Below are 10533 nucleotides of genomic sequence, written 5' to 3'. Positions count from 1 at the left end.
AACCTGGGGCTCTGCAGACATGCAAATGGGAGGTTTGTGGAGGTCACCACAAAGTCGAACTTTCTGCAGAGAAAAGAACTTGGGGTGAGCAGGAGAAACCTAAAGCTCCAGTCTCTGAACTGACTTGGTTTTTTGGCCACCCTCTAAAGGGCAGGGGATGGGAGGTAACATGATAGAGGGACAAAGGGACTAGGGTCTCTGTTCCAGCTATTATTTTATCTCCGATCTCCTCTCTCTCATCCTTGGGCTTTAATTCTAGACCACCAGATAGGGAATGGCTATGTGGGCCCCAGGAGAAAGTCAGAATAAGTCCCCAGAGTGCAATGCCAGGCCTCCAAGACTCTTGCTGCCATCTGGAGGGGGAGGCAGGTGAGTATACTGGAGGATGAAGGAGGAATCACGAGCATGCCCAGCCTTTAGTGCCATCATGCTCCTCCAGAGCTGGAAAGGGAACCAGTGGGAACACAGCATAGCATATGCCAAGTAGCATCTGGGACCTGGAGAGAAATAAGGGGCTGGACTGTCAAAAAGTACAGAAATCCTTCTGCTTTGATTTGACCATCACCCAATATAACAATGATAAAGCCTCAATTACTTTGAGCTTGTCATGACTTCCTTATTCATTTGAGGGGGGCGAACTCTAAGTCCTTGACAACCTCAACTAAGGTGGTCTGAAAAGCAAAGTTAGAACAGAAAGGATCTCAAATAATAACCCAATCTCCCAACTTTACAGATAAGAAGACTGAGGCCGACAGAGGCCATGCAGCCCCTCCAAGTTTGCCCCATCAGTAAGTGGACAACCAGGATGAAAGCCCAAGTCTCTCACTGCAGGGATCTGTCCATGCACTCCCCTGACCTTCCTATGAAACCCTGCTATGGAACGAAGTCGCTAAGTCATACCCGACTCTTTGCGACCCCATGGACTATAGCCCACCAGGCTCCTCTGTCCTTTGGCTTTTTCAGGCAAGAATCCTGGAGTGGGTTGCCATTTCCTCCTCTATGGGACCTTCCTGACTTGGGGATCAACCCCGCATCTCCTGCATCTCCTGTAGTGGCAGATGGATTCTTTACCACTGAGCCATGGGTTTGGGCGGTCTGTAGAAAAGGAAGGCCAACGTGCCTTACATGCCAGGCACTGTGCTAAGGGCTTGAGTGTATATTATCTCCAAAAGATTAAATACTAACCTACCTCAGCAGAAGTTTACAGCCGAAAAGAAAGCTTGGCTCTGATTCTGGCTCTGCCCCCTTCCACTGTGAGGCGATGGGCTGGTCACTGTGCTTTTCTAGGTGCCGTTCTCCCCTGTCACCTGTAGAACCCCATAGGCCATTCATAGACTCACAGAGGAGGACTAGTCTAGTCCAAAGCAGAAAGGAAGGGACGAGGAGGAGGAAACCTAGGCTGGGGACGTGAACAGAGGTGAATCTCACAAACGCCTGGAGGAAGCAGAACTGTGACGAAGGTCCAGCTAGGAGCCCATATGTATCCTTGAGGAAGCCATGAAACACCTCCAAGTCTGTACTTGGGAGCATCCTTACTCCATTCCCTGTGAGAGTCTTCCTACGAATCGAAACAGTCCAAGCTGTTCCCAGAAAAGAATTGTGGGAGATGCAGGGAGCTAGGTTCTTTCAACCTTCCTTCTAAGAACTGAGTCCCTAAAGATTCAAGCCATCTGAAACTTCCTTATCCCCCAGAGGGCTACTCCCTTGGAGGGAAAGCAAATTACCTCTTAATGTCATTTAGGTTAAGTACCACTTTGAGAAGCATGCTCATTCTAGCAGTTGGCACTTGGGGGAAAAAAACAAAAACAAAAACATGAGCTGTGACTCACTAGTAATTTTGAGCCAAGTATTTTAAATTGGCTCAGGGCAGGAAAATGGCCAGGGGGGTGGATAGGGAGGGGTGGGGAGGACCCACGTAGATGATGACCGAGATCTACCCAACTCAGGTCCAAAGAGGCAAGTCCAGGGGAGACTCTCAGAACATATGCTCCTGTTCTTGTGTCGCTGCCAGGAGCCTCCTAAATCATTGTGAAATGGCTGCTTTCTGCTTGCCTCCATCATGTATTATGGAGCATTAATAAATAATGGGAGGTTGTAGGACCAAAAGGCAGGAAAACCCAAAGGGAAGGTGATGGAGAGGCATAATTTAACAAGTAAATGAAAGAAGCTATTAAATCATAGTTAAATTATGTTGGCACTGGCAAAAAAAAAAAAAAAAAAAAGTGTTTCCTGCTGCAAAATGCTTTCAATAAAAGATTGAAATTTCTCTCCTGGCTGACAAGAGGCATCTCCCGATCAGAAGGATAGGAGTCTGAGGCCTGCGGTTTCTTTAGACAGAGAACTTGGGCAAGGGCTCTGAGGATGGAGAGTGTCAAGGTGTTTCTCAGTACATACTTGCTCTAGCATGAGCCCACGTTCAACATGTGATGCCCCATCCATGACCCAACTCTTGCTAGTGGCCTCACGAACCAGTTTGCTAGTCACCGCCTATTTTCCCATTGACTCCCTTGGGCATATTTTAGATTTCCCACCCCAGAGGAGGGGAGATTGAGGTTACCAAAGTTGTGACTTAAAAATAACTCTTTGTATGTACCGCGTTCTACCTTCTCAATTACCATCATATCCATTAACACTTTGAGATTTACTATAATGCTGCTAGGTAGGGGGTAAACTCAGCAGGGAAGCTATACCCAGTTTATCTCTGTGTGCCCAGAGATCAGAAAACTGCACATTTTATAAAACTGAGTCAGAGGAATGGAGAGATGTATCATACCTGGAGAGGTGGGGGAGTGAATGAATTCTCATCTTATAGCTGAGAGGCTCGGAGAGTCTAAGTGGCTTGCCCAAGACTGAACTGTACAGCGTGGGAGTTGTAACCAAGCAGCCACACTTTCAAAAACTCAACCCTGGGCTCTTTCAACACAATACGTTGTCTCTCTTCAAGGTCACGCAGTAAACTAGATCAGAGCCTGGACTCACAGAAGCAGAAAAGGGACACGTTTTTCTCTGTTGGGGCTATCTTTCTGATGGTGGCGTAGACTGCTGTTGGGTATTTGAAGGACCTTGAGGTCTCTCTATCTGAAGGAAGCTTCCAGAATCCTTTGGCAGAAGAGCCACACAGAAGCCAGGCCACTACACAGTAAGGCTCTCCCTTTCCTTGTTTCCAGGGATGTTTGCTCGAGTGTTGGCAGGAACACTTGCTGCCATTCAATTTCTCAGACATGCTCAGGCCCCAAGACCCAGTGGGAGAAGTGTGTGCATCAACACGCCAGGGGAATAAAGTCATGGCAGAGTAGATTTGTTTAGACAGGCAGGCTTAGCAGTCTAACAGGGTGTGCAAGACAGCCATGCTACCCTGCATTTTAAAAATGAGCTACTTGGCAAACATATCAGGCAGTCAGGGGATAAGTCTATCCAGGGTTCCTGAACGGTCGAGGGTACAGGGGTGGTGGGAGCATCTTTCATGAAGGGGCCTCTGAACCTCTCTCCAGACAACAGCAGTTGCACCAAACTATGCTTGCTCGGAAGAATCTTTCCACCAGGAAAAAAGATAAGAAGATTACCTAGAGGCCCACACTCACTAATGAGAAGCTCTGCAGTGGGCTTCAGCATGGGAGAGAACCAGGCTCCAGCTCTTATAACTTGCTACTTAAGTAATTTTGAATGAGTTATCTAACCTCTTTGAGCCTCGATTTCTTCTTCTTTTAAATGAGAATATCTGAACCTACTGAATCCATTAGTGTCAGATTCAGCTACAGGTGACAGAAACTCGAAAACCCCAAGGGACTTAAGATGTTAAAGAGAATAAAAATAACCTGGATGCAAGCAGTTCAGATGAGTAGGATGGCTCCACAAGTCATCAGGACTCAAGGCTGCTTTTATCCGACTGTCCCACCATCCTGCCACACTGTCCCACTTATACCACATGGTTCAAGATGGCTTTGCCAGCTCCAGGCACTCTGTCCAAAGTCCAGTCATCAGGCAAGAGGGGAAAGCACCATCCTCGCTTTAAGGGTATTTCTCAGAAGTTCCCCATAGCCCTTCCTCTTAGAGTCCACTGGCCAGAACTTAGTCGCACAAGCCATATCTCCATGCAAGACAGGCTGGGAGATTTAGTTTTTATTTCTAATGTCCATGTACCCAGCCAAAGCTCAGAGGTTTCATTTCTTATTAAAAGCGGGAGTTCAGCATCAGGGCAACAATCAATAAAGTCTCTTGTGTGTAATTTACAGGACAAAATGAGACAATGGCTGTAAATCATCTGCTCAGAGCCTTGCATGTAGGTAGGGCTTGGTAAATGCTGATGTCTACTATGGTTAAGGTTGATGTACATTCACTCAGGAATAGATTTCTGTGGGAGATTCTTGGCAATGCCCAATACTTGACTTCATCCCAAGGACACTGTGTCATTCCATCAAATATATCATTCTGATCAAAGTGAAGGTCCCAGTTAAGTCAAAGAGTGAACTTGGAGAGGGCTCAGAGGAGAGAAATGCAGATGAGTAAAAGCACTAATAAACAGCACTTACGAGAGACAGATGAAGGAAGCCATGGAGATTTCAACCAGAAGGCAGGGGTCTTCAGAGTTGCAATATCTATTTTATCAGTGACGGCAGCCAAATTTCACTTTCCTCCGCTGATGGGAAAAGCAAAGAAAAAATATGAAACAAGGTGAGAACTGGATACCTGGGGTTCTCATGTATATAAATTTTCGTGCGGGGGAAAAAGATGGAGGAGGGGGAAGAATTGCTTTATTGGCATCTCGTGGTTGGCTATCCAATAGGTTATTTCTTGAATATAAGAAGAACCGTAATCTTGCTGGAGGAATATGAGTATGAAGGCTGTATCAGTCAAGGTTCTTCTCCAGAAAGAGAGAGAGACCCAGAGAGATGGATTGATTTTAAATAATTGGCTCATAAAATTGTGTAGGCTAGCAAGTCTCAATCTGCAGAGTCGGCCTGCAGGCTGGAGACCCAGGAAAGAGTTGATGTTGTAGCTTGAGTCCAAAGGTAGTCTGCCACGGCCTGGGGAATTCTCTCTACCTTGGAAGAGGACAGCATTTTTCTTATAGTGTTCAACTGATTGGATGAGGGCCACTCACATGACGAAGAGTAATCTACTTTACTCAAAGTCTCTGGTGCTTAAATGTTAAACTCATCTAAAAAACACCTCCATAGAGCATTCAGGTGAGCTTGGTCAAATATCCAGGTACCATGGCCTAGCCACTTTGATACACAAAATCAACCATCACAAAGACCACTGGAGTCTGATCCAGCAACAGTCATATTCAGTTGGGTAACTCTTTTTGCGCTCAGGTTCTTTTTGCTTGAAAAGTCTTTAGGAGACAAATAGATGACAAATACTTAGAAATATTTTAAAATACAAAAGACGTACATCAACGAAGGAGTCGGTCTCAAGAAACCAGTCATGGGTTTTCATGTCAGAACTGAAAAACAATTAAAAACAAAAAGACAGAGGGTGGGAGGTTAGGTCTTCAGCCTGGACAGCCTGGAACAGAACGAAATGACAGGAAATGATCACAGCCAGGAAGTGGCTGGCTGATGAGAAGTCTGTGACTAACTAAAGCAGTAGATGGATATTTCATAGAAATTTTCATTGACTTTTTGTCCTCATTGTTTCCAGTGGATCCAAGGTATCTAGGGGAGGAGATACAGTGAGTGAGTGAACACACTGAGTATGTGAGTGTGTATGTGTTTACGTTTGAAATGCATTTAGACCAAAGAAAGAGGAATAGACAGGAGAAGCATAAGAATATCAATATTTTTTAATTTATTTTTATCAAAGTAGAGTTGATTTACAATGTTGTATTAATTTCTCTTGTATAGTGAAATGACTCAGCTATGCACAAATATACATTCTTCCTATTGTGGTTTATCCAAGGATATTGTATATAATTCCGTGTACTATACATTAGGACCTTGTTAATTCATTCTATATGTAATAGTCTGTACATACTAACCCTAAACCCCTAGTCCACCCCTCCCCACTTCTCCTCCCCCTAGCAACCACGACTCTGCTCTCTGTGTCTGTGAGTCTGTTTCTGCTTTGTAGGTAAGTTTGTTTATGCCATATGTTATTTTCCGCATATAAGTGAAATCACATGGTATTTGTCTTTCTTTTTCTGACCTATTTCACTTAGTATGATAATCTCTAGTTGCATCCATGTTGCTGCAAATGGCATTATTTTGTTCTTTTTTATGACTGAGTAATATTCCATAGTGTATATACACCATATCTTCCTTATCCATTTATCTGTTCATGGGATATTTAGGTTGCATCCATGTTTTGACTATTGCAAATAGTAGTCCTATGAACATAGGGGGTGCTTGTATCTTTGAATTATAGTGTTGTCCAGCTTTATGCCTAGAAATGGGATTACTGTATCATATGGTAATTCTATTTTTAATATTCTGAGGAAGAAAATATCAATATTTGAGAGATTTGCTTTCTTGATGTGAAAAACAACATGTGAAACTGAGGAAATCTCAGTGTCCCCCTTGACTTTCCATGACCAGAGAAAGAAAAGAGAAACTACGAGAGGTTTGTGAGGTGCTGTGAAGACAAGGATCATCTTCCCTCGCTGCTGGTGCTTCTCCTTGGAAGACGTGCCGTGGGCCATCCCTGGGGTTGGAGCACTGGCGGGGCAGGCACGTTGAACAGAGACCAGCCTGGCATGAAGAGCTGCAGGCCATCAAGGCCAGGAAGGATGCCTTCAGCACAAATCCAAGTCCTGAGCAGAGGCCAGGAGGATTCGTCCAAAGCCCAGCCACGATCATGCCTTGCAGAGCTCAGAAGACTCGAGAGGCTCCCATGGCCAGATGGCTTCAGTGCTGCTCTCTTTGCCTTTCCCAGCATGGCCCTAGCTTCCTGTTTGGGCCTTCCCTGCTGCTCTGTGCCTGCTAGGGATCAGCATGCCAGCCCAGCCTTCCCAGTTCTGGCTCCCTGAAACTTCTCCATGTTTTCCCACCTTGTGGATTTTCCTGGTGTCATATCTTTAGGCTGGAATCCTTCTTCCTGTCCCTCAACCCACCCACGGAGCTTTCCAAACCCAGTGCTGTGCTGCCTTCATCACCTAGTCCTTTCTTTTTCATTTTAATTGCAAGAAGAATGAATCTATAATAAAATACTCATTCATCAGGAAAGTATAAAGTAAAAAATTTCTCCACACTGCCCTTCCCACGGCCACTACCAAGAACAACATCCTGGCATGTCCCCGGTGCCAGGGATGAGGGCTTGGTGGGCATCTAAAGCCCTGTGATCCCCTTACTTAGGTAAGGAGGTAAGATCTCTCCAGCCTCTGAAGTGCATTGGCACTTAGTATCCTTGTTATGATATGTTATCTTGTTCTGCATTGTGTTACAGTCGTGCTGTGCTTAGGCACTCTGTCATGTCCATCTCTTTGTGACCCCATGGACTGTAGCCCACCAGGCTCCTCTGTCCATGGGATTCTCCAGGCAAGAATACTAGAGTGGGTTGCCATGCCTTCCTGTTAGTACAGTACAGTATTGAAGTTATATATATACTTACCTTGATTGACCTCTGCACTCACTCAAATGTAACTTATTTGAGGATCCTCTGTTTTGCCTTTGCAGAGCATAGGACAACCGGCTCCATATTTGATTTAGCGAACCAAACCTCTGTGAGCTCCTGCCCTAGGTCCTATTCAGCTAAGAACCAAAGAGGAAAAAGAAAACACAACCCAATCTTCAAGGAATCTGCAGCTTAGGTGATCTTTCCCTTCTACCAGACAACCAACAAAAATATTTGTGGAATGTTTGGATACTAACTATAGTAGATGGGGAAAGAGTGTCAGACTTTATTTTTCTGGGCTCCAAAATCACTGCAGATGGTGACTGCAGCCATGAAATTAAAAGACGCTTACTCCTTGGAAGGAAAGTTATGACCAACCTAGATAGCATATTCAAAAGCAGAGACATTACTTTGCCAACAAAAGTTCGTCTAGTCAAGGCTATGGTTTTTCCTGTGGTCATGTATGGATGTGAAAGTTGGACTGTGAAGAAGGCTGAGCGCCGAAGAATTGATGCTTTTGAACTGTGGTGTTGGAGAAGACTCTTGAGAGTCCCTTGGACTGCAAGGAGATCCAACCAGTCCATTCTGAAGGAGATCAGCCCTGGGATTTCTTTGGAAGGAATGATGCTAACGCTGAAACTCCAGTACTTTGGCCACCTCATGAGAAGAGTTGACTCATTGGAAAAGACTCTGATGCTGGGAGGGATTGGGGGCAAGAGGAGAAGGGGACGACAGAGGATGAGATGGCTGGATGGCATCACTGACTCGATGGACGTGAGTCTCAGTGAACTCTGGGAGTTGGTGATGGAGAGGGAGGCCTGGCATGGTGCGATTCATGGGGTGGCAAAGAGTCGGACATGACTGAGTGACTGATCCGATCTGATCTGATCTGATAGTAGAATAGGCTTCCCTGGTGGGTCAGTAGTAAAGAATCTACCTGCCAATGCAGGAGACCCTGCCTTCAATCCCTGGTCCAGGAAGATCCCCTGGAGATGGAAATGGCAACCCACTCCAGTATTCTTGCCTGGGAAATCCCATGGACAGAGGACCCTGGTGGGCTCCGGTTTGTGGGGTGGCTAAAGAGTTGGACACAATTTAACGACTAAACAACAATACAAAAGCAGTAGACCTCGAGGAGACAGTACTCCTTTGAGGGAAAAAAAATGCTAATCAAAAATAGTAGGAGCACTTGAAAAGCAATCAGCAAGTATGAACACCTGACGCTGAGTTAAAAACAGGGGGTGGGTGGAGAGCAGGGAATACAAAGGAATGTGAAGGGGGGAGGGGTTCAAATGGAAACTCTCTAGAGGAGAGTGGCTGAGGGGGTGGTGGAGCACCTGGGATGTTATTTATGATGCACTGAATGCTGTCAACGGCATTCTTCCAGAGAATTCTGCCTGCAAGGGGAAATCATTTAAAAAGGATGCCTACCACACTAGACTAGATGAAGCCTTCTAGCTTCTAGTTGAATCCTTCTAACCCTGGAGATAAATTTATTTTTCTGTTGATCTTTCCTGGTCTTTGGTCATCAGCTATTATCTATATTTCAGTAAGTGTAGCATATATTTAGTAAAAAGGCTTTGATGTCAGAAAGGCCAGGGTTCAGATGTCGACTCTGAGTTCACCGGGCACCAGAGCAAATGAGAGCCTGAACTTTCCCATCTGAAAAATGGAAATAAAAGCACCTAACACTTAGGGCTGTTGTGAGATGAAATTTGACTGCATTTGGGAAATGATTTAGCCCAGTATGTGGCACAAAGCATGTGGTCAATGAACAGGAGCTATTTTTATCATTAGGCCCTTTACCTCTAACTAGAACATAGTCATTTCTTAGAGAGAGAGGGCTCTGAGCTTCTAGACACAAGCCAGATTCCCACAGGCTAAGAGCACTCATGAACTACCACTGAGGTTCCTGCCTGAAGAAGACTCCTCCCAAAGGAGATGGAAATACACAAGTTCCTATAGCAGCTCATCACGGATGGAGCCAAGAACTGAGATGGGTGGACGACACTCTCCCACAAAGTATTAAAAGATGGTTGAAGAGCCATAAAAGGGATGGAAAGAGAGTAGGAGTGTGAATGACCAAAGAGAAAGAACGATGACCGAAGGCACCAAAGTGCCTTCATTAGACTGAAGGCACTTGAACTGCATTGTCTCAAACTCATTTTCTCTAGTTTTCTCAAGACAGGGTTAAATATCTTCGATGGAAAGAAGATATTTCTGTAAAATACGACATTTGTGTAAGAAGCCAGATCATGGCTTGTGTGAAACTACAGCTGTAAGACAATGATCTGAAATCTTGAGAGAAGTGAACTCAAATCTTTGTCCTGATCCAAAGGAAAAATACTATTCACACAAAGAAGAGATGAAAATAGATGATTTGTTCCAGTTTCCTTGGGGCTTACAAATGCATATTTTTATACCAAATCTCATTCTATGTACTATATACAAGATCAAGCTTGGGGGAGACGAGATCAATATTGAAACCTCTGCCTGAGATCTCATTTCTTTAATACCTTTCTCATATCCTTTAGTGGTAGAAACAGAGCTAATCTCTTTCAAAAAGTTGTTTTGCATTTTTTGATCGGGGAGAATTAAATTGAATTAAATGGCTCTGGAGTGGTTATTAGAACCATTAGATTTGGCATAATGGATATACCTTAGAGAAAACATTTACATAAGGAAATCAAAGCTGGACTCATATTTTATCCAGTACTCTGACCTCTATTGAATTCTGACAAGCAGAATTTAGCTGAATATTTCTTAAGATGGTGCATGTAACAAAATGCATTCCCTAAGATATTTCTATAATTCAATATTTCCTTTTGCTCAATAGAAAAACTGCCAAGAGAGAGAGAAAGAGAGTGGGGTGGGGGGTGGACAGAGAGAGAGAGAGAGAGAGATCTTTTCAAATATTTATAAACATATTTTTCATCTGGATCCTTATTTGAATTTTACTCTCATTTAGAATACAGTTCTGAC

The sequence above is a fragment of the Bubalus kerabau genome, chromosome 5 (genome assembly GCF_029407905.1).
Source record: "Bubalus kerabau isolate K-KA32 ecotype Philippines breed swamp buffalo chromosome 5, PCC_UOA_SB_1v2, whole genome shotgun sequence".
Taxonomy (NCBI): Eukaryota; Metazoa; Chordata; class Mammalia; order Artiodactyla; family Bovidae; genus Bubalus; species Bubalus kerabau.
The sequence above is the reverse complement of the archived record's forward strand: the minus strand, read 5'-3'. Positions refer to the sequence as shown.